We start from the raw sequence: 26,237 nt of genomic DNA on the forward strand, positions 1-26,237 counted from the left end.
GGGCCGAGGTGCGACGTGCGGGGGAGGGCGGGCCGCGCTCCTCCGTTCGACGGCGCAGTTCTGCCCGCCGCCCCTCCCGCCTCCCGGTGGTACGACCCTGGAGGTGGCGCTCCGGGGAGCCCTCACGTGATTTCCCCTCCTTGCCGCTGCCGCCGCTTCCAGGCAGGGCTGGGGGGAGTTGCTGCGCTCCGGGGCGGGAGCGCAGCGCTGTGGGGCCGCCCCCGCATCGCAGAGGGGCCCAGCGCTGGGCGGGCGTGCCCGAGGTGGCGGCGGCTCCACCTCGCCTCCTCCCGTCCCGGCGAGCCCCGGCGGGCGAGGAGGGGCCGCCCGGTTCCCTTCAGCCCCGGCTTCCCCTAGCCGCCGCGGTGAACGGTGCGTCCGTTCCCAGGGTGGGGAGCTCCCCGGAGTAACGGGAGAAAGCTGACGGGAAGAGAGCCGGATTCGGGATGGGTTTCCCTACAGTCATTCTTTAAACTCGGGACGGCTTCCCGGTTGCAGAGCGCTGTGCTGGTGTTAGTGCGTGAGCGCAGCTTGGCATGGGGGGAACGGCGGGAGATGGAGGGATCCGGTCGGGGAAGGAGGTCTGTGCTGCCGCAGAGCTGCGGGGCGCACCTCCGGACCGCAACGACTCGCAGCTCAGCTGGTAGAGCTGCCCGCGGCGTGCCGCCGGGACGGGAACCCGGGGCAACAAGTCCTGCTGCTGGCTGCCGGGTTCCATCGCTTTGTATGATGTGCCAAGCTGACAAGCTTAAGTCTTGGTTTAAAAATGCGCTTTAAAATTCTCCGGTGCTATTTTTTTCTAGACGTAACAACATAATTACCTGTTACAGCATGGGAAGCAACAATGAAATAAACAACAACAAAAAAAGCTGTGAATTAAAAGTGAATGTCTGAATGCACTGATAGAAGTTACTATTCCCTTTTCTATAGAATCTCCTCCCGGTCCCCCCGCTGTGCCCACCTGACTTCAGTCATTGTATTCATTTCACCCATGCGCCCATGTGTGCTGGAATCACACAGCCAATCCACGCACCTCTGTAGGTTTGTGCTAGCAGTCTGTAGTGTACAGTTTGCCCACGAATGTGGGACTTGGTGTGTGCTGCAGGTGTGTGCACAGCCTTCACGTAGGCAATGAGCACCTCTGTGCGGGTAATTCAAGCTGCCCGGCTGCCTCTGTAGCTTCAGCAGAGGTTATTGCATGTGTGTAGGGAAGTCTCTGAAAGTCATCAGTTTTAGAAGCAGCTTCCTAGCTCTGTCCTAAGCTTTACATAAAAGATAGATAGAGGCCAGAGCCTGACTCCTGCCACAGGACACCGAGCAAAGCTGGCAGATGGCAGGTTCAGAATGAACGAGAGAAATTGCTTTGCAGAGCTGTTGGGCTGTGGAACACCTTGGCAAAAGGGTGCTGTGCAGACGGAAGGGTTTTAAAGTGATTAGATGAAGTCACAGGAGAGAAGTCTCTCAAGGGCTCTTGAGTGCAGTGAATCTCTGGCTCTGGAAATCCCAAAGCTGCAAATGGCTTGTGTCTGGGAGAGCATCCCAGGGCAAAACTCCTGCGTGCGTGCCTTGGTTTTGTGTGCCTTAGGACTGCAGAGTGTCTCATCGGGCCTGATGGGGCTGTCCTGATGTTCCTGCTGTGCCCACACTCCCACTTAGACAGTCTGTGAATGATCCGGCTCTGTTGTGTCAGCATACCATTTTGATCCATGTAAAGGGCTTGTCTGTGCAAAGAAGAAATTCTGGAGAAAGGCAAGATGTGAATTTTAAACATTTTGTTGTCTGGAGGTTTTTATTTTAAAATGATTTTTAAACTAAAAGGCTTTTATGTGTGTGGCTTTTGTTACGTAGGAAACCGTTGCAAGTCTTTTGCTTTAGTCAGTTTTCTGTATAAACAAATAACCCCGACAAAGGATGTTCCAATTAACTGTTGACATATTTAATTTGTCAAAGTGTTGTCCTTTTGTTTCCTCTGCACATCTGTTTTGTCCTAGAAAGCCGCATTCATTCTGCATATCAGGGAGCTTGGTCAGTGTAGCTCTAACCACTCCAGCCTGGTTAAGTGGGCCCTTACAGCCTGTCCACATCATCCCCACCTGTATGGGTGCAGAATTTTCATTGGCCTCAGTGAGTGCTGGATCGGGCTGGAGATATTCACTCAAAGTCATTTTATTTCTTTGGTCTTTTTTTATCCCCAGCCCATTTTAGTTTTACTTCCTTCCTTTTACAAAGGTGCAGTTTAGGACTAGACATTCCAGTTTGCCAGAGACGTGTTGCTACTGAGGCCCATAGCTATAGGGGACACCCATCAGTCCACTCATTATGTTAATTACTACTCGCTTAAAGGTTACCTGGTAATAGACAGCCAGCTTGCCCATAAAGGTTGCGCGTAGCAGGAGAGCTCTGAAACCCAAGACCAACGCTCTTTGCTGCTCTGAGGGGATTTCAGCCTTCTGATCCCAACAGGGAATGAGTGCCAGGCGGGTGCTTGGCCATGGGCAGGGATCTCGGCTCAGCTCTCAGCACAGCGCCCGGCTCCCACCTGAGTCACTGAGCGCTGCTCCCTGTGCGTGCAGCCACAGTGATCCTCCATGGCCGTCAGCCGAGGGGCTGGCAGCTTGGGGCTGTGCTCTGGTCTATTAAACAGCTATTACTTGAGGGCTTTCCCCTCTTTCCTGATGTCCTTAAGCAAATACTCCTTTAGTAGAACGAAAACACTTAGCGGCCCATTTATAAACCATGGCCATTTCCATGTCCCAGTAAGCTAAACCCATGGGTAGGGACTGGAAATTAGAAATCTGCATATCTCTGATGCTGTGAGAGGCAGATGCTCTGACCAGCATAATGCAGGTTTTGATTTATAAAGTTCTCTAATCAATCAATATGAGATTGACTGAGGCAATCAGATAATCTGAATAATTAAATGGCTTTTCAAAGACAAATTAAAATTTCTTATACGTACTCCATCCATCTGCACTATATTTGGTGTCCAGGAATAAACAGGTTGGTTGGTTTGTTGCAGGCCTGTATCTCAGGTGCTTTTTGCTTATTTCTGGATTATTAGAAAAAAAAAAATAGTAGGTTTTTACTGTTTCTGTATTGGAAACAGCACTGACAGAAGGAAACTGCTTGCTTGTGTGCAGAATATATATATATATTTTAAGCTTAGATATATTACGACAAGGAGTTTCTGCATTATTCTTATAAATGCTCTCCTTCATTTATTTGCTTTTTGACCCCCTTCGTGCTTTCCAACATGATACCTGCTTCACCTCTGCATGAGGTAAGGCTGAGAATCCATGGACCTTCTCCAGCAGCTTCTTTTTTTGATGAACTGCTACAGAGCACGTCTGCCCTGCTGAGGGAGGGGAGAGTTGGAATGGGCAGAAGGAGCAAATGTATTTCTTTTGTGTTCTGTATCAGAGCATGGTGAAAGAGGCCAGGGGTGCAAGGGCACAGGGAGCAGAGTTTCCTTGGGGTAAGTGGAAGTAAAAATAATTCTCAGGAGTTCCTCAAGGTGTGTTCTCAGGGCCGGTTCAAATCCACCTCAGCCTGCAGTGCAAGAGGTGTGGCGGAGCCGCCACATCGTCCACCCCCGGCTTCCGGCCCCACGGCCGCTCCTTCTGCTCTTTGCCCTCACCAGGGCTCACGTGGCCTCGTGGGGATCCAGGAACTGCGTCTGGCTGAGAGCTGAACATAAAAAATCATCTCTGAGGGTCCAAGGGAGAGGTGTGAATGCGCAGGAGGTCTCTGAGCTTGATGTGAAGAACCCTGAAACCAGATCTGTAAGACAAGGCGCAACACTTGGTCCTGAGCTAGCATTTGTCCATGAAAAGGGTTCCTCGGAACTACAAGCACTTGTAAATGAGTATCGTGTCCATCTCCTCCACCCTCAATTAGTCATCGCATAACCAAGCTACATGCGTTTAGTCCTTTTCATCTTTCTTCTTGTCAAGCCCTTTAGCCTGTCCCCCTCACCTACTCATCCCACCAATCATTTTAATTAATCTGTGAATTTCTTTGAAACTACTACTTTGTGGAATGGAGGAAAATGAGTAGGTTACAGAGACAAGATTGTGAATGATGGAGGTGGGGCAAAGTTAGGAGACTTTGCAAGACCTGTTGGGTTACCTCTGGGGCATGACAGCAACGCTGGATGTAAACAGAGTATAGAAGAGAAGGAGGAACCACTAAAAACAGTTGTTGGGTTTTCTTTTTCCATTTTATGATGAGTACTGTTGGAGCATTTCAAACCTTGGGTGTTTTATGTGCAGCAAAAAAGGAGTGAAAGATGTAATATGATTGTCTCTAAAGTGGAGAGGATGACCTTCTATTTAGTTATTCCGTTTTTTCCATTCCTTGCTAGCTTTATAGAGGCTTTGAGTTATCACTGCAGTTACTCAAAAGTATATTTTCAAATCATTAATGAGCTGTTTTTTGTTATTCAAACAGCTGTATTTATTTGCATAATTTTTGATGAAAAACCTGGGTGAATAGAAGCTAGCTACATTGTTTAGAGGTGAAGAGATCCCAGGGTATTGCTCCCCTTGGAATTTTAGGGCTTTACAAATCAAAGTATCATGCTGTTAATGCCTCTGTGTTCATTATTCCTATCCCACAGCATATCCAGTGTTCTGAGAAACAGAGAATTGGGCAAAGTTCCTATCCTTTGGATCTTATACTTCAACAATCCCCAACACACGACCAAGGCTGGCAGAAAGGCAGCTGATCAACAGTGGGAGCCCAGAGAGTGAAGTGAGTTTGAAAGTAAGCTGTACAGGAGGCACTGGAGGACATGTGGCATATGGGAAGCAGAAGGCAGTGCTCGGTTGTGGCTAGCAGTATGAAAAAAAAAATTAACATACAAATAGAAGCATACTAATGCTGAGTGCTGGAGAGGCAGATGAGCACCTTTGAAAAGATATTTACTGTGTTTGAAGACAAAGATCCCAACAGAAGTGTGCATTTTTTCAGATACAACCAAGGCACGATTTCACTGTGCAGAAATGAAATGAGCTTTCTGGCATTTTGGTATTTTGATAAATCTTTATTAAAGTAAGCAGGAACAACAAAATGCATTGAGTTATGTTGCCAGTTGTGACCAAATACCTCAGAATAACCAGATATAACTGTTGGGAGCCGTCGATAAAATAGTTTACTTTTGATTAGTGTCTCAGAATGGATACAAAATGCCTGGCTTTTTAATTAATAAGCAATCTGGCATCTCGTCAAAGTTGACACCTCACTCTGTCTTAGCAGCTGTTGGAACAGTAGGCTTCTGGCAACCTGGGATAAAGGAGTGCTTGCAACAGGAGAAGGAAAGGAAGCAAGTCAGCATGACACCAAAAATGCCTTGTATAGAGCACCACAGAGCATAGGAATTTCCAGTGAGAAATCAAGCTCCCCTTCCCTAAGCTACAGGTTCAGGCTTGCATGGACAGCGAGTTTCTGATGCTGAGTATCACCAGTGGTTGGTGGCTGACAGATGTAAGGACTCCTGCGTGAATTTGAGTGATGTTTCTGGTTCTGACAATGGTAGCAATAAACAGAGAAAGCATTGAACAGTGAAAGTAGGTCCTGCAGGTTGCTTCTTCCCAGGGATTATAGTGGCAGAGCCTGTGGGGAAGTTTACCGAGTGCCTGCTCATGTCATTCAAATGGAAACATTCCCTCTGGATGACAGTCATTTGAGTTGGAGTCATGGTGTGGGAGCAGTGAGGGTTGCCAAACAGCTAAGGCAGGCACTGTAGGGAGGAAAGGGCACAGAGGAGGAAAGGTAGGACAATAAGCAGAGTTAAAGACTTCAGCTGTGGGGAAGACGCTGCTAAACTGCTACTCTTCCTCAGTCCTGTCTGATAAATAGTAAGCAGGCAGATCTCTGAGCACAGCTGACGTATCACACAGTCCCCACTGTGCTGGCTGCTCCCACTTGAAGTGGAAATGTCCTGGTCTTGTCCACTGCAGCTTCTCAGGGCTTCTGCAGGAGGAGAATCAGGCCACTTGAAACCCTGAAAATTGCACTTACCTCTTTTCTTCAGTAAAAAATCACGTGCAGTCACTGACACTGCAGTATTTGTACCTTCCCTCGTTTCAGAGACGAGGCACTGACGGAAAATTCTGCCCAGGTAGTACTGATCCTTACCTGTGTTCATTTTACTTACAGTGGCTTCAGGAGCACAGCTCACATATGTGCTAGAGGAAATACTGCATGAACAGCAGGCAGTGCATTTGGCAGACACGTTGGTCAGCTCACAGGACTGTTTACACAGTCTGTTGAGAACATATGAAACATATAAAAAGCCATAATATTTGAATATATTAGAAACAAGCTCATGAGATCAAGGAAAATTTTGAGGATAAAAGGGCAACAATAAAGCAAAAGCCTGAGGGCTGTGATGGCTGCTAATTGAAATTCAGCTGGTTTTTTGGCTGTTGTTTTTTTCCAGAGAACATAACTAGAAAGACATTCCAAAAAGGACTGCATGGTATTTAGAGGTCTGGGTACCAGCTGTAATGTGCACATACTTGCAGAGGCTTCTGTTCTGCCAAGGCTGTGGACTCAGGTGAGTCACATGAGAGAGGTTAAGCACACATGTTGTAGGAGCTAATGGTACAAAGTAGCCTTATTCTACATAAGCATGTTTGGTGCTGATTTCTTCCAGCCACTACGTTCCTTACAGTCAGTGTAGGAAAAGATGTGTGGCTGGCAAATCTGCAAGCCCAGGCAAAGATGTTCTGGGTGTGGATGCTTACAACCTATTGCCAAGTGCTTCAAATAGGCATTTATGTCAAAGATCTGAGGTCAATTCAATGATAGCCAATTTCAGCCTCGGATGATTTTACAAATATTAATAAGAACAGTAGTGTATTTCACATTTATGTTCTTGGCCTGCAAAACACCTACCTAACCCTGTACCATTAGTGGTTGGGAATATACATTCAATTCAAGGCAACCAAAAGAATTTACAAGGTGAAGCAAAAATATGTTCACCTCTTTAATGTCACCTCACAAGTATAATGAGAAGTAATTTTATTTTCTGTGTGGAGAAAAAGCAGGAGAAATGAGTAAACTCAAGTGGGATACAACCACAACCTCCCCTGCTTCTGCCTCCCCACTGAATGACCTTAAGTTACTTTTGCATTTCTCTGGCTTGCTTTGCTTGCTTGTAAAACAGTCATAACTGAAGTTGTAGTAAAGCATGAAGATCCCCTTTCTGTGGGGAAAAAAAATGCTATGCAAGTGGCATGATCTACTTTTCTTTCTGAAAATGCAGTAAGGAAATAGGTACAGATAAGGGATGGAATTTCATCTGGAAGAATACCTAGGATTAATTTATTGGCATAAAATATTTGTTAGTGGTCCTGTTTGCTTTTAGGATATCAACTATTGACATTTTTATTAATTCATCAGCCTTGTAATGCATTTAGAACGTGTAGAGCACATCCTGGCACTGAGATTTATGCCATTTTCACTCTGTGACACTTTGCCCAAATATCTTCCTGCAGTTGCTGTGGACTCTTTTTTGTTGCTGTTGGGGGAAGCTGGAGGGGGAAAGCAGAGGAGGGGAAAGGTATTTGTATTTTTTTTCCCACCACTGTCAGAAGTTCTGACGATGATTTGGAGTTGTTACTGTCAAAAATCTGGGTAGGGGAAAGTAATGCTTTTCAGTTTCCCAGTATGGGGAAGCTGGGGCACAGTGCTCAACACCTTCCCAAAGTCACACAGACCGTTTCTTTGAATACAGAGTTTTGATACTTAGTCCAAAACATTGACAAGAAGATACCACGTGAAACACAGGAACTCTTCTGCATTTCACACCCCTTGGGGAAGAGAGTGAATGCAACAGCCACTCCCTGCTCGCATGAAAGGGCATTGCTGCAAAGGTGAGGCTTACAGTCCCTCTGGACACTCCGCCCAGCAAATCTGCCCCTAAGCTTTCCTGCAAGCTTTTACATATATCTATGTTTTAAATTGCACAGCAACAATTTTTAGGAAAACCAAGGAGCAGATGTAAATCAGCACAATTTACCGTGTTGTTAGCTCCCAAGTGCTTTTGGCCTGCGCTGCTGACAAAAGAGGCAGTCCTGCCCTCTTCCTGCTCCCACGCTGTCCCCTCCCTTGCTCTGACACAACCATGAGGTGAAGCGTTTTGGGAAATGCATCCAGTTCAAATCTTATCCCAGCAAAAAGCCTGAATGGCCAGGGAAGGAGGAATTTCCTTCTTTTCAGAGCGTCACCAGCATACGCTGGATTAAAATCCTTGTAGAACCACTGCCTTAGTGCAATTCCCTGGGCTGTGAGAGCCAGGAGCTTCTCTAGTTTGTCCCAGCAGCTCTCGGCTAAAGGAGAATTGTGCTGCATCTGGAAACTCAATCAAGCTGCTTTCAAAACCTTTCATTCACACGTGGTCCGCAGTTGGTTCTTAGCGCACCTTTGCTATAGGCAGTAGCGCTCCACGAGCCTGTCAACATTGTAGTCAAACAAAGGCTCGTCTCAAGACTTTGTGTTGTGTAAATAAACCTTGTGCCTAGCAGGGTGTCACTGAGTTAATGTAAAGCCTGAAGAGGGGAGGGCGTGGGAGCAGCATGCCAGTGTTAACTTTTCTGCTCAGGATTGCAACAGGATTGCAACAGCCCAGCCTATCTGAGCTGCCGCACGTACTGTAAACATGTCTGTGCACTTGAATTTGATATGGGCGGTGATAGAGCAGTATACCTTTCTGGGAAGTGCTAATGGGCAGCAAGCTTTCATTTTAAGGAAATTCTGCATAAGCAATAGCAGTTTTCTTGCTAGAGTGCTGATTCTGTCCACGAGGTCCACAGAACAGATAAACAAAGGCAATATATGTGGCAGCATTCACCAGCAGGTTGAAGTCTCAGGGTAAGAAGGAGAAATGCAGAAAATCCCATAAACATCAGTAGTTATGCTTTTGAATCTGTGGTAGCTTTGAGTACTTTTTTTGCTTCTCACAGATCAGTAACCGGGGGGCAATTGACAGCAATAACCACAGTGGTAAAAATACACAATTGTTTTTTTGAACCAAACAGCGCTTCATATGCAAAGCTGCCTATGTAAGTGTGCCCAGGGTGCTTTTTGAGGCCTCATGGGAAGTTTTGCAAAGAGTTAGCTACCTTTTATAAAGTTTTATCAACCAGAAGCTTTTCTGATAGTTTCAAAATCCTCTGTTGCTTTTTCTAGGCTTACTTTTTCTTTTCCCCCCCCTCAAAAGGGTGATACAAACTGTAAGAAAAGTTTCAGGACAGCCTCCTGTCCCCCCATTCCCTTTTCTCATCCTTCCCCCTCCCCCAAACACTGGGAGCTCTCAAAAAATATTTTAGTATCCTGGAGATTAAAGGCAGTGTCTTTAATTTGTATTTGTCTTGTAATAGCTCTGATTGTCACTGCCTCGTCCTTCCCTTTGCTGGGAGTACATCTGAATGCTCCTGCTATGTTATTTGTGCACTTGCTGTCAGGTTCAGTAAGCAGTTTCTTAGCAGGGCACCTTCCCACATAAAGATGTCTCCAGTTCTTGTCTTACCTCTCTCTTCCTCCATGTGCAAGGTCTCGACAGCAGAGAGCAACAGAGCTGAGTGTCAGGGTGTCAGTAACTCCTAGCTGATAAATGGAAATTAACTCCAGAACCTCACAGATCCACTGGCAGCTGCATACAGGGCACTTTATACATGTTCCAGTTATGCAGGTTTTGCATGGTGCCTATTTTAAGTTTAGGCATTTTGTTATTGTTGGACCTGTTAAAGTTCAGAACTGTAGCACACCAGTGAACCTCTTAGGTAATACTGAAAATGTTGTGGTAATCTGCTTAAGGATTATCTGTGTAAATAGGAGTATCGACAAAGAGAATTGAAGTTACACGTTAATCACAATAATTGCTCCAAAGACAAACGGGCGAGCAGCTGGCTAGAAGCTAGAAATGTAGCTAGTTTTATACCATAGATCCTAAATTGTACTGCTGGTGGAATCCTGTGTTTAGTCAGTGAGTGACAACCCCCCCTTTGAGGCGTAGCACCGAGGATTTCCCCTTCCTGAATGGGTAAAGGTGAGTAAAATTTCCCAGAGCATAAAAGCATGTTACAGAAGTGGCCAGATTTTCAGTTTTGAATTAGAAGAGATACTTTCATTTTCAGTATCTCCATTAGTGCTGCTTTCTGCAAGACCAGGAGCGTGAACTCCTGTATCTGAGCCAAAATTCCAACCTAAGCAGAATGTACTCATCTAAAGTTCCCTTTTGGTTTCATTTGGACAAGATATTCTTTGGTGTAGAGTTGCTGTGTACTGTTTCAGCAGTTGCTGTGTTGGGAGCTTGGGAATGTGCTCCCTTGGAAGAGGTTACGTAAAAACCTAGACCATAATAATCTCAGAGAAACCCCCGAGTGTGGTGATTAAAAAGACCAAACGATTAGGGGAAACACATCAAAGAGTCTCTGTGAGAGTCCAAAAAGGAAAAATACTGATTATATTTGTTTTGATTTTGTCTTACATGAAGTAAAAGATGTGTGGTGTGTCCTGGGTCACCACCCTAAGGGGTGTGTACTTAAAGACAACAGAATCAGGCTCCAAGACTTGTATGTGGTTTATTTTGGTTGCAGGCCTGGGAAGATAAGATACCATTGTGCCATCTACATAGTGGTGCTATCAATCTGATAGATTATACTTTCCATACACCTCTGACCACCTCACCTGCCCTCTGCCCACTAATCTGTTTCTAACAGGGTGACTCCTAGCTTTCTGGCCTTCTACAAACTTTCGGCTGTGATTTATTTAAACGGCCACAAAAATGTTTTTCTTCTCCAAATGTGTAATTCTTTGTGATGAAAGCAGCCAGAAGCGTGAGATGGGTAACACTGATTACTGAAGCTATTGTGCTAGCTCAGGCTCAGTAAATTGTGAATCTTAGGGGCCAAAATTGTTTAGAATTCCATCCAAGGTCTGGGAATAAGAGTAGATACTCATTGATTGATAGCCTTGTTGTTCACACTCCACCGGGTTCTAATGCTGTTATTTTAGAACAGTGTTAGATTCATTTAAAAAGTTTATTAGACTTGGTCTGCCCTGGGAACCGGGTTAGAAAAGATTTGAGCTAATGAAATATGCAAAATGTGGTTTTAGGGCTCTCCTTTAATGTGGAATGGAGAAGAAAGGTTTTAGTCAGCTACAGCAAATCCAGTAAGGGAACTGTTTACTTAAGACTCTCACAGTTATTTTTCATGTGCATTTTCAGAGCTTTTCAGCTGGATTTACTTCATGTAGACTAGCATATTAATCAATATTTTCTTCTGATATTTGTTTTCCAGTTGGTATTCTGACTTAAGTAGTCACAGTCGTTTTCTTTCTGGGAGACTGGTATAGCAGATTCCAAAAACCTATGGGAAAATAACTGAGCTCAACGCTGGAAATGGAGGAATATAAAATATAATCCCAATTTGGTAGCAGTATTGCATCTGAGTTTATTTTCCCATGTGCAAAGTGATGTGGCGATAAGAATATTACAGATTCTTGATGTCAAGGCTTGCATACACGTGAGCGATGCAGCCCTCCTTAGAAAATGGAAGTCAGCAAAGCCTTTGTGCTGTCCTACTGCAAATATCATCTCTCTTCCCAAGTGCTCATCTGTAACAAAAAATCGTACCAAATCTACATCTGAAGATGACACAGAAGGAGCCCCTGGGCATCTGAGAAGTTCCACTGCTTCCCTGGCTGCCTCATGTTGATGGTCATTTTAGGATTTCATATGAAGAAAAACACTGGCAACAGTGCATAATATTTTCTTACATAAACAACACGAGATTGAAAGCAAAAATCACAGTGCAGGAACATATTCTCTTTGTGCCAATTGGGTGATATATTGACTTTGCTGGTTATGCATGTTTGGCTTTGGCCTCTTTAGAACACTCCCAAGTTTGAGTCCAAGCTGCTGATGTTGTCTTTAATTTTTTTTTATGAGTTTTTGTGAGTGTAAATGAGGCTGCTTGGAGCAAAATGTTTCAGGTGAAAGATCCTTGCGTTTTTCTAATCTTCTGTCATCTTGATTTGATGACATGGTGTAAAATCTACCTGTTTGCGTGACTAATTTGGGACTCTTGAGAGTAAAAGGTGAGAAACAGAATAGAGAAATGAGTAGAGACAGCAATACTTTCATTCAAACCTTGAAGGCTGTGAGACATTTTCTACATCTGGGATGTCTTGCTCTTGCACATTAGATCAGTTGCTTTTTGTCCAGATCAGGACTCAGGTCTGTTCTCCCTTCTTAAAAGAAAGACTGAGAAGAATCATTCTGTTTATGTTAGCATTTAGTTTTGATCTGGTAGTCATAAAACCTCAGATATGTTTGGAAAGCAAATAGAGGTGCAATGGCAAAAGCAGTGGTGTTGGTTTTTGTTTTATTTTAATTTACTTAACAGCAAAACTAAAAATGCGATGCTGATTTATATGCAGTAGTATTGATTCCTATATTGTTACAGCTATGTAATCTAGAGTCTAGCTGAGCACTGAATGTTTTTTTCCTGTGTACTCTGTCCTACCTTTGTTATTCAGCACATAATGCTGCATTAATGAAAGCAGCACTGGTGTGCTTCTCATCATTTTATTCTTCCAAGTCATAGCAGCGATGCTGGAAGGAAACCATTGTCTATAGAAAACATTCTTAAGTTTTTTAAAGGCTTCCATCTAGAAAAACTTTTTGGTAGAGAAAGGCTGATGCTGTAAGTACTCATTCCACTAATGGTCTCATTTTGATTACACTCTTTGCAGGTTGCATAGTCACATTTTGAGTGAGCTGCAGAATATATACTGAATCCAAACATGACATGCTTATTTTAAACTTAAGATTTCTCTATCTATGCTTAGGATGCTTAATTGAAGTGGTGGCTCAGAAGCAGGCTGTTCAGTCTCCAGTGACTCAGAGAAGTGCAGTGGGTAAGCACTGTTAAAAACCAGGTGCATAAATTTGAAAATGTTGATCCAAATCACATTATTATAAGTAGTGGGGAAATGTCATGACTTACTGAGATTAAACAAAGACCTGCTTAGAATCTTGTGACTTCAGCTCATAAATGGATTTCATCACTCATTACAGCTGCATAAACAAATGCATGTGGTATATATGCATGTTTTGTTTTTGGAAGTTGTTGTTTTTAAAATCCCCTCAGAGGTGTTTTTTGTTGCTTTTTTTTTAATTGCTCCTAATGAGCCAATGTTCCCCAGTTCTGGAGCGATGCCTTGTGTACCTGAGCAGCGTAGCACGGTCATTGCTTTTAAGGGAATAGTTTGCCTGCTTTTCTCCCTTTCTGGCAGCTGCGCTGCTTTGGCAAGCAGGTCATTTTAAAGGAGGAATTTACAATATGAAGCCTGCTGTCAAAACTTTTATTCCTTTTATGCAAGTAGCCTTAACCTAGTGCTCGCTTAGAGCTGTGGAAGTGTAGTCCCAGCCCCATCAGCAATTGGAGTATGTCCTACATGATGTCTCAGCTCCTACTGAATAAGTTTATCATGTATCTAGGTATTTTTTGGTTGGTTAACATAACTTTTCCTGTTGTCTGTGTACCTGTTTCTCCCGATGGGCCTCATGTAAAGAATCCTAGAAACCAATGCCCTGTGATTATCCATGTGTAATTAGTAGTTCACCCATGTTTTCTTGCCAGTATGTTGCAAGTGGGATGTGGCAAGATTAAGCAAAGTTTTGGTCTTCCTGCTGAGACTATTACCTGAAGGCACTAATGATGACAGTGGTTTGTGATGTACAACAGGTGCTTGTCATCTGTGGCTTTAAAATGTGGCATAGATAAAAACTATTAAATCATTCACATGTCTCTGGTTTAAAATATGCCACTTTTGGTTAAAAATCACTCTGCTCAGCATGTTGAGGCAGGCAATTATCAAAGATTAACCTTGAGAAACCGAGAAGACAAAATATAGGGGTAATTCCTTGAATTCCAGTTTGCCATTTCATACTCTGAACTGAGATGCTGCATTATTCCTAGGTGGGCAGCTCCAATTTTACTTGCAGCCTCCTCTTTTTACTCCTGAAAGCTAGGCAGGAAAATAAAAAGAACAACATGGGACAAGTCGTGTTTGGGGCTCTTATCCATATATCCTAAATAGATGGATTTGGCCTGAATTGGATTACTTTGTTTTACTCCCTAGAAGGATAAAACTCATACTAAAAAGAGACGTAATTTAGAATGAATAAACCCCAAATCTTTACACTTTTCTGTCCAGTAGCACTAATTTTTAGGCAACTAGGAAGGAGCCCTAATCATATGTGATCCTAAAACTTGCTTAAGCAACCTGCTGAATGTATCTGTGAGTATCCTGCCCCTTCTGTTGGAGTCTGAAGAAAATCCAGTTGCTCATCACCTCTGAAAACCTGCCCTCTCATTTAGGTAGTTAAAAAAACTCCTGACGCACTCCAAGATGTTGCCTTGAACGCCTTAAAATGTCACATTAAAATCACGTACAGTTCACCCACAAACCATCTGGCTTTGCAGATCTGAAAACGATTAATTAAGCTTCTTGCCTTCCTAATAAGGCCTATTGGAAGTGCCACACGGCCAGCAGTGGGTCTGCAGTGTGCGGGATGGCCGTGGCCGAGGTTCCCTGTGCCCGGTGGCCGGCAGAGCCTCGCCGCACTTTGCTGTGCTACCTAGCACAGCTCTCACAGCAGGCTGGACAAATACCTGTGTTTGTCCTTAAAAGGCTCTGCCTGCTGCTGCAGGAGCCCCAGCGCTTCCTGGCTCTGCTCAGCCACGCTCCTAAAAAGGCAGTTCCTTGCTCCCACTTCCCGCAGCCCAGCTCCCCGGAGAGGACGGCCCTCCCAGGACCAGCGGTTCACTTACAAGGAAAGCCTCCCTTATGGCTTTTGCTGTTGCTTCTCGAGGAAGCCGTTGTGTTTACAAGCACTGCTGGGGTTATCCTCTCCTCTGAATAATGGAAAGTGTAACAGAGTGCAGTGCCCGAGCCTGCAAGCCTCCCAGCACAGGCACGTTTCTGCAGCAGCATGCAGCCCGGAGGGCTCTGCGCAGGGAAGGAGATGCGCCGTGGGAAGCAGTTCAGAGCCGTAGTCTTGAAAGCGTATTAGGTTATGGTTTTATAATAGAAAGTAGTCAGCAGCAATATGAGCTCAAAGCAATTCATGTCCTTTTTCCTCCTCCCCTGGCTGCCATTCCTGCGCTGCCTCTTTGCTTGTGCTCGCGCAGCTCTTTGTGGGGCCATGCTGTGTTTTTGGTTTGATTTGTTCTGAAAGCCAGAAAAGCATTTTCTGCTTAGCTTGATGGTGTGGCTTCACAAAAAGCTGTGCAAGTATTAGCTGAGTGAAGAACAGGAAAGAGGGGCAACAGGACTTGGTTACCAATGCCCCATAGTCTTCCTAACATGAAACCATAGCTACTGTATGCACCTTCTGGAGAAAAACTCTCCAACTGCTGAATGTTTTATTAGATATTTCTACAGATTTAATTGAATGGCTCTGAAGGATCTGATTACTGGTTTATTTATTTCACATGCCAAGTTACAGGCTTAGTTACAGTCTGGTAGATTTTTAAGGACAAGTTCTTTACTGAAGCCAGATTTTGGAAAAGGCTTGAATATACCAATTCAGAAGGGGCTTTACACAGCCTTTTTGTTTTGTTTTGTTTTTATTAAATTAACAAATCATCCTGGCTCAATTTGAAATAATTGCAAAGAGAATTTTTCAACTTGAAGATCTGTGAAATTCTGACATGTGCAGCACACTAAGTGCTCTCGTACTCATTTCAGAAAGGGACTTAAAATAATTCATTTCCAGGGGGGTTGTTTGGGAAAGGCCAGCACCAGAGGTCCCCCTCACTGTGTTCTTCAGGGCGTGTGGGACATTGGGGTGCAGCTCACAGAGGTTGAACGCAATGTACTCAGGCACAGCAGTTTGTCTCTTCAGAGCCACACACTTCCTTCGTTTATCAGGCTGCTCCTGGCAATTCTGTTCAACCTTTGGACTTTATGGCCTCTCTCAGGATGTAGCATTGGTTCCCTAATATCTCTTCTCTCGTCTTTTGCCAAGTTTCCAGCAGGCAATGAGGCCATGGCAGGCAGGGTCACAGGTGTTAAGGGAAGTCAGCAGCACAAACAATTATTGTTACAGAATCGGATTCCGCACTTGTAAGGATGAAATACTGCTTTTCTTATTCCTGTCTTTTCTTTTTTCTGAGATTACAAGGCATTTCCTACCTCATTCTCCTTTTACACCAGTGCTAGGTTAGCTCCCATGGATTATGTAGTTGAGGTTAACAGTACTGATGGTGTGGATAGAAGTAATGGCAGTGACACGCACCTTTTTAATGCACAATGTTAGCTGAGGTCTGTTGTGTATTTTCTAGTATTGCTTTTATAGCTGCTGGTACTTTTAGTATGTCTGTCGTGTAAAATATGATGTGTTTGAATGGTAGTTAATGAGGTGCATAGGAAGAAACAGATCAGACAATAAGGAAGAGGGTGATTAGATAGAAACGTTGATCGAACAATAAGGAAGAGGGTGATTGACTGTTGGTCTGATGCAGTGGGAGGTGGCATGTCTGACTAACAGCTATGGAATTTGATAATTTGGCAGAAGAAAAACACGTACAGCTACAGGTTTGGGGCTGTCTGGGGACAGTGGTCCCAATATACAGCATATGTGAGATTTGGAAGTTGTATGTTGTAGGGAAGATGCACACATGAAAAGGTAGTGAGAGGACTGCTGGAAACACGGCTGTTAATCTGAGTTCAGAAAGTGCCTGCATGTTCTTTTAAAGTGAGCAGTAATTTTGGTGCAGAGCAACTTGTCCCCAATACAGTGTTATTAAGGGAGGCTGAATTGTCCAGATCTTAGCAGTTTCAGAACACTTTTGAATTTTAGAAAAGTTCTTTATGTACACAAAGCACTTGGATGCAACACTGCTATATGATCAGTCTGAATTAACAGCCCCATCTCACGCTTAGTAGCGCCATTCTCAACCCCTGATTGTGTTGCTTTTCTTAGTCTACAATGTAGCAGCTCTGCATGGGGCTCTCACTGGTCCTTGTTTATGTACAAACTTGTAGCAGAGCAACTCTGTCAGTTTTTGTGTTGTTAATATTTTTATAGACTGCTCCAGCTGTGTTCCTTTGTGTGAGCACAGTTCTAGTCAAATCAAGGACATATTCCCCTTCCAACGTGTGAATTAAGTAGGATTTTAGAAGTGTAAATCTACCTGACTTAGGAGAATTTACTGATTTACCTCATTGATAGAACAGATAAAATGTTTGAATGTTTCAAAGGGGAAATTTAGAGAAGCAGGAGCCCTTTCAATCACACAGGTGCTCTGAAGTCCCAGTGGCAGCCCGTGTTTTAGCCCTGAATGCAGTCTCAGCACTTTGTTCATTTTCTAATAACCAATATCCAGTTGATGCAATGAGACTTGTAGAAAAAGTAACTAAAAGTACCTGAATTTTCCCTTTAACCACATGAAGAATGCCAGTGCAGTTCTGATAATGCAGAATAAAGTACACTATAGAACAAGCTGGTGCTGTTATAGCCTTGCATATTAAATGTAATTGGTGATTATAAAAGGAACCTTTATCAGGAAACGTCACTAAAGGTAAGCAACCTTTTACAAATAGATTATTACTTCCTGGGATTGGCTCTGTATATAGTTTATAGAAAGCTAAGATATTAGTGCTACTGTCTTTGATTAATAAGCAAATTCAGTTTTGTAGGAAGTATATTTTCGTAGAATCAGAGAATAGAATGGCTTGGGTTGGAAGGAACCTCAAGCATCACGAAGCTCCAGCCCCCCACCACCACATGCAGAGCCACCAACCTCCATATCCAATACTAGACCAGGCTGCCCAGGGCCCCATCCAACCTGGCCTTGAACACCTCCAGGGATGGGATATCCACAATCTCTGTGTGCAGCCTGTTCCAGCACCTCACCACCCTCTCTATGAAGAACTTCCCCCATGTTGATGCAAACAATACAGCTCATGTATTATGATCTGTCAGTGTCATTGCTATTTAAGAAAATCAAACTTTCAGAATTTAGAATCAACCATCACAGCACGGTTTACTTGTTTCAGTGTAGTGTCCTTTAAACACAGCTGCTCAGATGTGCCACTTTGCACGTAAGGCAGTGCTGGCTTCAAAAGACACTGAGGATCTAGGTTTTTTGCACAGGCCTTAAAAGTAACCTAGGGTAATACTGATAGAGTTCACCAAAAAGGCATTTTCTAGGGCCCTGCTCAGAAGAAGATGGTGCTTTCTTTTGTCCCACCTTCAGTTGTCTTTGTTGCAGTTTATAGCCCAGCTTTTAATGGTACTAACCAGAAATACCTTGAAGCACTGGGCTGTAAACTACAGCAGACGAGCTGCTGTTGTGCAAGCTCTTTGCTTCTTGTGGTGAGGATGGGAACCTTAAAAATTGGGTAGGGTCAAGAGCAGGAAATGGGAGCCATTACGACTGTTCCAAGGAAGTGGTTCCACTCGTGAATCACAGTCCTGGTTTCTCCATGCTGTGTGGGAGTGGCGTCCTGTCCTGGCTGCTCTGCCACTGGGGAGAAGGGAGAAGGAGATGCTGGAGTTCCACCACCATCACTTCTCGGGCTGCTGTCATTTGGGCAGCTGGAGCAAGGAAGAATCTGAACAGTTGGAGTACTCTTAAGCTTTTATGCAGCATGCATTAAGGATTGCATTCCATTGCTAGTTAGATGATGATCGGAGAGTGACAAGGAGTGCTGTCCTTTACTGGAGGAATTTGACCAAATGCCACAAACACCTGGGTTATCCTGTAGAGAACAAAATCTGCTATTGTGTGAGACAACCAGGGCTGCCAAGTCTTGCCCACCTCTCACCCCTCCCCCCTTTTTTTTTCCTGCTGTCATGAGTCACACAGCTCTGGCAGCGCCTGGAGCCAGTCTCGTGGTAGCACAGGAACCTCTTACCCTCACTTGTTCTCCAGTCCTTCCCAGAGGAAAACGGCTGCGTAGGCTTCTGCTCCCTTTCTTGCTGCATCGAATTGCTGCCACACCTCAGTTTCTTCAGGCCTTCTTGTCAGGGCACCATTGGCTTACTCATAACTGATACAGACATCAAACTCAAGCAATTTCTCCTCTGCTCTCCAAGCTCTGTGGCTCTGCAGGCTTTTTCAGTGCTGAAAGGACTGTGCACTTTGCCTGGTTTAAAACCTCACCCAGGAGCTGTTTCTGCCCGTTCTCAGGGAGAGAAGGCATAGAATATGAGAGATCCTGGCAGTTGAGTGTTGCTGTTGTTGATCTTTTCAAAGCCCACTCGTGACTAGATGATCTTGGGTGTCTTTTCCAACCTTGGTGATTCTATTAGATAAATCCCCAAGATTCATTACAGGTTTGCTGTAGCAGTACCAGCAGTGGCTGTGTGTTGGTAGCACAAGTCTCCTATTTGCAGTTTGAAAGGCAGTGGTTGCACACAATGAATGACTTGGAGAAAGGATGGACCTTTGGCTCTCACTTTATCTTTGCACTGATTAAATGCATCTTCTTCCATCTCTGAAGCAAATATACAGTGGCACAGATGAAAGAAGAATAGAATTAATAGAAAACAAGCTGTTCTGAAAGAATTGGGTTTTTAAAAGAGAGTCTTGTACCTGTCTGGATCCTGTATCCTCATAGAAAACCTGGTATAGCCCAGAGAATCTGCTAGAGGTATAAGCAAGCTGTGATGTGTAATGTGCACAGAGATGATTTCTGGGTTTTATAGAGAAGTTCTGCTTCTATTTCTAAACTCACTGCTGCTCTGCTTTGCTGCATTTTCACTAACACACAGCCCAACAGAACAGAACAGTAAACTGGGTGCTTCTCCAGATGTGGTTACAGGGAAGGATGTGTGCAAGGAACTCTTTGGGGTCAACTTAAGTCTCCTGGGTGAAAGAATTGGACTTAATTCTAGGAAGGGGCAGCGGAAGAGGATCCACAGTGCGTACGTCGAAGATTGAGGCTTGGTCTTTGCTCCTTCCACAGAGGCTTATTGCTCACATGGGTTCCGAAGTCGATTTACATGTTCAGATATAAGAATATTTGCAAAAGTTGAATGTGTTCATATGGAATCGGTGTCAGCTGGGGACATCAGGTAGTAATGTCTGCAGTCAAATCCAAATTTATTTGAGAAAGCATGAAAAGATTCTTCTGCTTTAAGTTAGGCTGCAAGTAACTGAAAACATTGTCTGCCTCTCACTGATTACCATTTTCTTAGATAGCTGTAGTGTCTTGGAAGTTTGTGCTTCATGATAAAAGGGTGTACCTTCTAATTTCTACCTAAATAGTCTCCCAGAGTCACACTAGGGTTACACAAGATGTGAATCAAATGATGTACCTGAACGTAAAAGCCATCGGTATTACAGGTTATTTTGCATTAGCTATTTATTCTTTTGTTAAAAACAAAGTAGTCTGTAAAGTCACGAGGAAAAGTGCTACAAGTTCTAGTTGTTATTTTAAACGTAACAGTACCCTGTTCCTGGCTGAGAAATATCCACGAGGTGACAGGTGATGGAGCATTAGGAAACATGGAGGTTAGATCAGGCCACTGATATCGGGAACTGAACAAGAGCTGTGGCTAGGATTCCTAGTGAACCTTCAATTAGATAGTCAAGCTAATGAAAGGGAGGCTTAACCTTAAAGATATCCTCTTCCTAGTGGCTTCTTGTATTCCTGGTGCCAAGGCTTGTGGTGATATGAGTACAGATCTGCAAGTGCAGTCTTAATTAAAAGAGTTCATACATCTCAGCCATCTATCCAGTATCACTGAAGGGCTCCACAGTGCACACGGGCTGAATTAGCATTTCTGATTAACCTCTGCTTTTTGCACAGATGTTCTAAGGTGTTAATCCTTATGTCAGTGTAATGAGCTGGAAAAGCTTTGGGTTGAAATCTGAGCAGCATCTGAAAAACAACAAATGTTTTCGTCGTTATCTTGACTGGCAGACAGAACCCAACTTGGTTGGATTATTAAGTAAGAAGTGTGCACAGACTGACAGCTTGTACATTGTTTTATCTTTAGAAAGAACTTTTACAGTCTCTAGTTATAAGCTTCAAAAATAGTAGAGGTTTATAACAGAAAGGCTGGCAGATGTTTAGCTGTTGCAGATAAAAGTGAGGTTTAAATACAGTTATTAATTTCACATGCTGCTATCATGGAAAGCAGTGAATAAACGTGGAAGACCAATGCGTTATAGTTAGCTTTTACGGATACCAGCACCCTAAAAAATTGTTTATATGTCTGCTGCTTATTCTTTGTAACTCTTTGTAATGCTTCCAGTGACTACAGTGACATACTTAGATAGAAGAGCTGATCAACTGAAGCCTTACCCTAGAAATGAACTCCACTAATCAACTGCTCATGACTCCAACAGATGTTTCTGTTTTTCTGACAATTGAAACCTCATGTTCTGCTGTATTTTTTAAATATATTTTTTTCTTTTCGTACTAGCAGCAAATGCCCCATTACATATGTGAGCTTCAAAAACTTGTCACATGATACCAGGAACAAATTGTTAAGTCAGTCAGCAAAGTTAAGGCTTGAACTGGTGGTCCGCTGAAGGCAACTGGGTCTTAAAAGCTGGAGGAGTGCTGTATGAAACTACTGTACTGTGGTTTTGTTGTAAATGCCAGTACTCTATTTCAGCCTCTTGTACGAAATTTGGCAGTGTTAGTTGAACTCAGATCAAAACTCTTTTTTCAAAGGCTGAATCGTTTTAGGATGTGCAGATAAAATTAAGCGATACGTCTGAGGATATGAGTATTGTGCTCTTGAAACCGCAAAAACGGGATGAGAATTGTTTATATGATGTTATATAAGGACTTATCTCCTGAGGCAGATCAGAATTGGTGAATTTTCAGACATAATTGAAATACAAATGTGCATAATTTTCTATTTACTTTGATTTGTTTAGCCTGTTGCATTAAATTTACCACTCCAGGTTTGTTCTTCTTGGTAAGTGACTGACGGATCATTGATCAATCAATATCTTTGTGTGATTTGGGCAGAAGGAAGAATAATGAGTGGAAATAATGATATATCGTCAACCCACAAAGATACAGCATGCTCTGCTGTCAGCAAAGTCAGAACTACTTAGGGTAAATGAACCACCTGTTTAAAGACTACAATGGAACAATTAGAACTGCAGGCAGTGGAGACACCCTTTGAGATTACAGCAATTCATTTGCAAGCCATTTTTCTGTTAGCAGTGAGCAAGTCACCGTGAGCTTTCCCCTGCCCTCATCTACCCACACTTGGCTGATTCAGGAGCCATGGCATAGCAGGGTTGAATAGGCAAGGTAAGACCAGGAAGCTTATCAGTATTCACACTTTGTTTGCTGAGTGAGATCCTGACCAAATGTGGGGAACCTTAACCACGACTTGTTCTTTTACCCTTTCCCAAGGTAAATACATTAACTTGCTGCCGTTGCTGGACTTGATTGTCACGATAAACCCAAGGACAAAGAGCAGAGTCAGTTGCAAACTGTTTGATTAAGTGAGTGGAATGAAGGTGAAAATGAAAGTATGGGGTGCGCTGTCTGCCTCTGCTGCCACTGTTGAGATGCTAGGTTATTTGAAACAGTCCTGTCAATGTCAGGAATTTTGTAGTAAAAAGGCATCTGGTTGATGAATGAGCCCAACTACATTGCTATGCGAAGCATATGTATCGGCGTTTCAATTACAGAGCTGCAGAGGTAGGATTTAATCAGTTAAGGATATGGGATCTGGGAAGCTCGTAAAAGGTGAATAACAAAGCCAGCAGATGATCCCCATTAGAGCATGTTCACAGACTGATCAGAGTGGGAGGAGAGGAATCATTAAAGGAAAGAATCCTCTGAGCCAAGGGATGACAGGTCTCTGAGAAGAGCTTGATTAGAAGTGCTGAAGTTGGCTGACAAGTCACGGAGAGTGAAGAGTATTGATTTGAAACTTTGGCAAGTGCCTTTTCAAACTGTGAAGAGACAAGTACAGGAACAGAAGGAAAGCGATGAACAGACAAGAGTTAAGGCATGGAGAAAATCAAGCCAGTCATTGTTAGAAACGAACAACAAACGTAGGGAGAGAGGCTGAAACTGGACAAGGTGTCACTAAAGTTCAATTAACTTTAGTTAATTTAGTTTAGTGGGAGCAGATGCAAGATCACTTTGTAGTGACCCTTTTGAAGCAGTTGCTTCTCAGATTGGCCTGCTAGATGGTGACTGAGATGTTCTGGAGCCTACTGAAATAAGTGCAGAGATTCCAGCTGGTGTCAGTAGTACTGGAGCAGTCTGTAGCTGATAAAAAAACAACAGCCAAAAGATGCATTGTCAGGCTAAAATAAGCATTGCCCCTACCCAGTATAAGGAGACATAAGACAGTAAACCAAAGCTGGCTGTGTCTGGAACCCTAATTACGGAGCTCTCTTAGATCTTTGGAAGGGCGTAAGAAAGCACTGTTGCCCTTTGCCCTGCTTCCAGGCTTGTGGCAAGGGAGATGCAGAGATTTCTCCTTTCAGGAAGGATTTCCAAAAGACTGAAGTGTGCTGTGTGATACGCTCGCAGTGATCTTGTGTGTGTTTGTGTGTACATACTGCTCCCAGTGAGAGGGCAGTGATGGCAGATGTAGTCTGCCAGGAGCCGGCTGCAGCTGTGGTACTACACAGGGGAGTTCAATCCCTGGGGACGTTCAGTCTGGCACCCCCCAGCACCACGTCCATGAGCTCGCTCACATCCACAGTGCCAGCAGTGAGTAGTCATCTGCCGGCTGCACGCCCACGGAGCACATCAGGAAGGAAACGGCTGGTCTCTAAAAGGCAGGAGTGTTTTGAGAAAAAAAAAAAGAAAAAGCAAGCAGCAGGCAGCCTGTGTACCAATTCCTCCCGGACTGAAGGAATCCTTTGCCCCGTGATTCATGCTGAGCTGTCCGGTCCATCCGGCAGCAGCCGTGTCAGGCAGCCACCCACTTTTAGCTGGGTGCTGGTGCTGTCGCTGCTGGCACAGGAGCCTGCAGCGATTCAGGATTCTTTTGTTAGTCAGAGCACTGGCACTTCCTTTGGCATTTGTTGGTCTGCAGGAAGGCTTGTGTTCGAGTAAAGGCGTTTTTGTTGTTGTTGTTGGTTTGTTATTATTTTGTTCATTTACACATTTGGACCCTGAAGGTTTGATTCAGACGTCTTCCTTGCTCTCCACTTCCTGTAGGTTGAAGTCTCTGTTTTCTGATGATTAGCCAATACCGGCTGTTCTGGCAATGAAGATGTCTCAAATCAATCCTATCCTGTCTGGCTCTCAAATCAATCCTATCCTGTCTGGCTTTCCAGGAAGAGCCACCCCTCCCCTCTCGCTCCACAACCCCTGTCATCCAAGATTGAAATTTATCAGAGCTGCTGTGAGCAGGAAATTAGCTCCTTTACAACTTGTTCTCCACTGCTTCTCATTCATTTTATTGTTTTAACGTTTTCCAGAAAATAAGGCAGAAAACAAACCTGCTTCCTCTTCAAAAAACTTGTGCTGTTAACCTGTGAAATGCTTATTTCCCTGGCAGGCTGCTGCTTATCTTTATAGCAGAATCACGAGATTAAAATCAGTTAAAGCTGAACCGAGATAAAGAATAAAACACTGGAAAACATTTAGTCATCCTTTAGCATCCTGAAGATAAGAATTTCTGCATATAGGCATCAAAGTGGTAATGAGTGCCAAGGGAGGGATTGGCTCAGGAAAAATGGAGTGAAGGGTGCTACCTACAGACTTAGGAATGTGCCTATGAGGAACTTACTTGAAGCTGTGGGTCTTTGACACCTATGATAAATTGGCTTGATTTTTCTGAGGAGTGGAGCACCTGCTAATTCCATTCATGGGAAACTCTCCTTAGAACTGCATTCAGATAACAGAAGGGTGTCTTTTAGCTTATTCTGTGTGTGACTTTTAACGTATGTATATTCATGTATTCTGTGTGTCTTTCCAACGGCAGCACTGGAAGATTTTTCTTGAGATATGTAGAAGGAAAATACTGTCTTAATTAATGTCAGACATTTTTTGTGCTATTCAGCATTAAAAATAAACGTCTGCCCTGCCAGAAGTAAATTTGGCAATTGTGTGCTCCCTGCTGCAGGAAAACAATGTCTCTCTTCAGAGCTCAGAACCAAGCTTTGGCAATGAAATGAGGACCGATGTCCATTGATCTCAATGGAAAATCTATTATTAGAAAGATTGCTGCGACCACATCCTGCCATCATTTTGTACTGAGAACCACCACTGAGGTCAGCAGGATTTTTGTGCAAATATTTATGGCAGGATATGGCCCACTTCAGGGCATTCTCAGGGCTGAGAAGCCTTCAGATGAATTGTTCCTTCTTCTTGTTGATCCTATCGCTCTGCTAAAATCTGATCCACAAACACTTCAAAATCCCACCATCTAAGTTGATGTTGACTGAAACTGAGTAATTCAGTTTGTGCTCTTTGAAATCAGACATGAGGCAAGAGTCTGGCATTGCACAATGTCCTGACTGGTTTTACTGTGCCTTCAACACTGAATGGGCTGCATCCTTCTAACTTCTCAAGAAAGCAGCAAGGACTAAGTTGCTGTGTCAGATAGACCTGTGGCTACAGCAAGTGAAAACTGTTGTTAATTGGGTAACTCAAGAGTTTCGTATTCAGCAAATGCTTTGCATGTGTGACTAGTGCAGCTAATTTCCTGCTTGCCAAAGTCAGTTCCATCAGTGCTTATTGGAACCACGAGCTTGGATAGTAAAGGGAACGCACTCTCATTTATCCTTTTGATATGGGGAATAAATGAATTCTTTTCAGCTTACTGTACATCCGTATTTTCAATGGACAGCAAAAAACTGTGTCACTGACTCATTGTTTGATCTTGGGTAAACCATCTAATCCAGCCTATCCCAGTACCCCTGTGTACATAAATAATGTAATGACTCTCATCTGTCTATACAAACTGTTAGATTAACTTCGTTTTATAAGGTTTAGCTTTCCTTTAGTCTTTTCTGGAGTGCTTTATTGGCGAAAGAAGGCTTGTACCTAAGTCAACCCAAAAGGTTTTGTGTCCTCATCTCTATACTGATGGTTTCACATCAGTATCCACAGGTTTTTGCAGTCTGTGTGAATAATGCTATTACAGCTGGAGTAAATGTTTCTGGAACCTGTTGGACCAGGCTTTAAGTTTATAGCAATTTGGCACTGCAGTCATTGTTCTGATAACAGGACAACACGGCGTTCTCAGCAATACTTTTTGGAGT

General features: G+C 43.6%; 1 protein-coding gene across 3 annotated transcripts in view; it reads left to right on the forward strand.

Annotated features, from left to right (window-relative positions):
• FGGY (FGGY carbohydrate kinase domain containing) overlaps window positions 1–26,237 on the forward strand; it is a 276,519-nt gene that overhangs the window by 24,036 nt on the left and 226,246 nt on the right. Inside the window, exon 2 of one of the 3 annotated variants that reach the window (XM_042873305.1) lies at window positions 4,619–4,752. The exons of the other annotated variants lie outside the window; for them this stretch is intronic. The gene's annotated coding sequence lies outside the window, so the exon portion shown is untranslated. The remainder of the gene's footprint in view (window positions 1–4,618; window positions 4,753–26,237) is intronic. 3 annotated transcript variants of the gene reach the window in all.

This window comes from Lagopus leucura, unplaced genomic scaffold, assembly GCF_019238085.1.
Source record: "Lagopus leucura isolate 7727_CA_CO unplaced genomic scaffold, USGS_WTPT01 Super-Scaffold_100009, whole genome shotgun sequence".
NCBI lineage: Eukaryota > Metazoa > Chordata > Aves > Galliformes > Phasianidae > Lagopus > Lagopus leucura.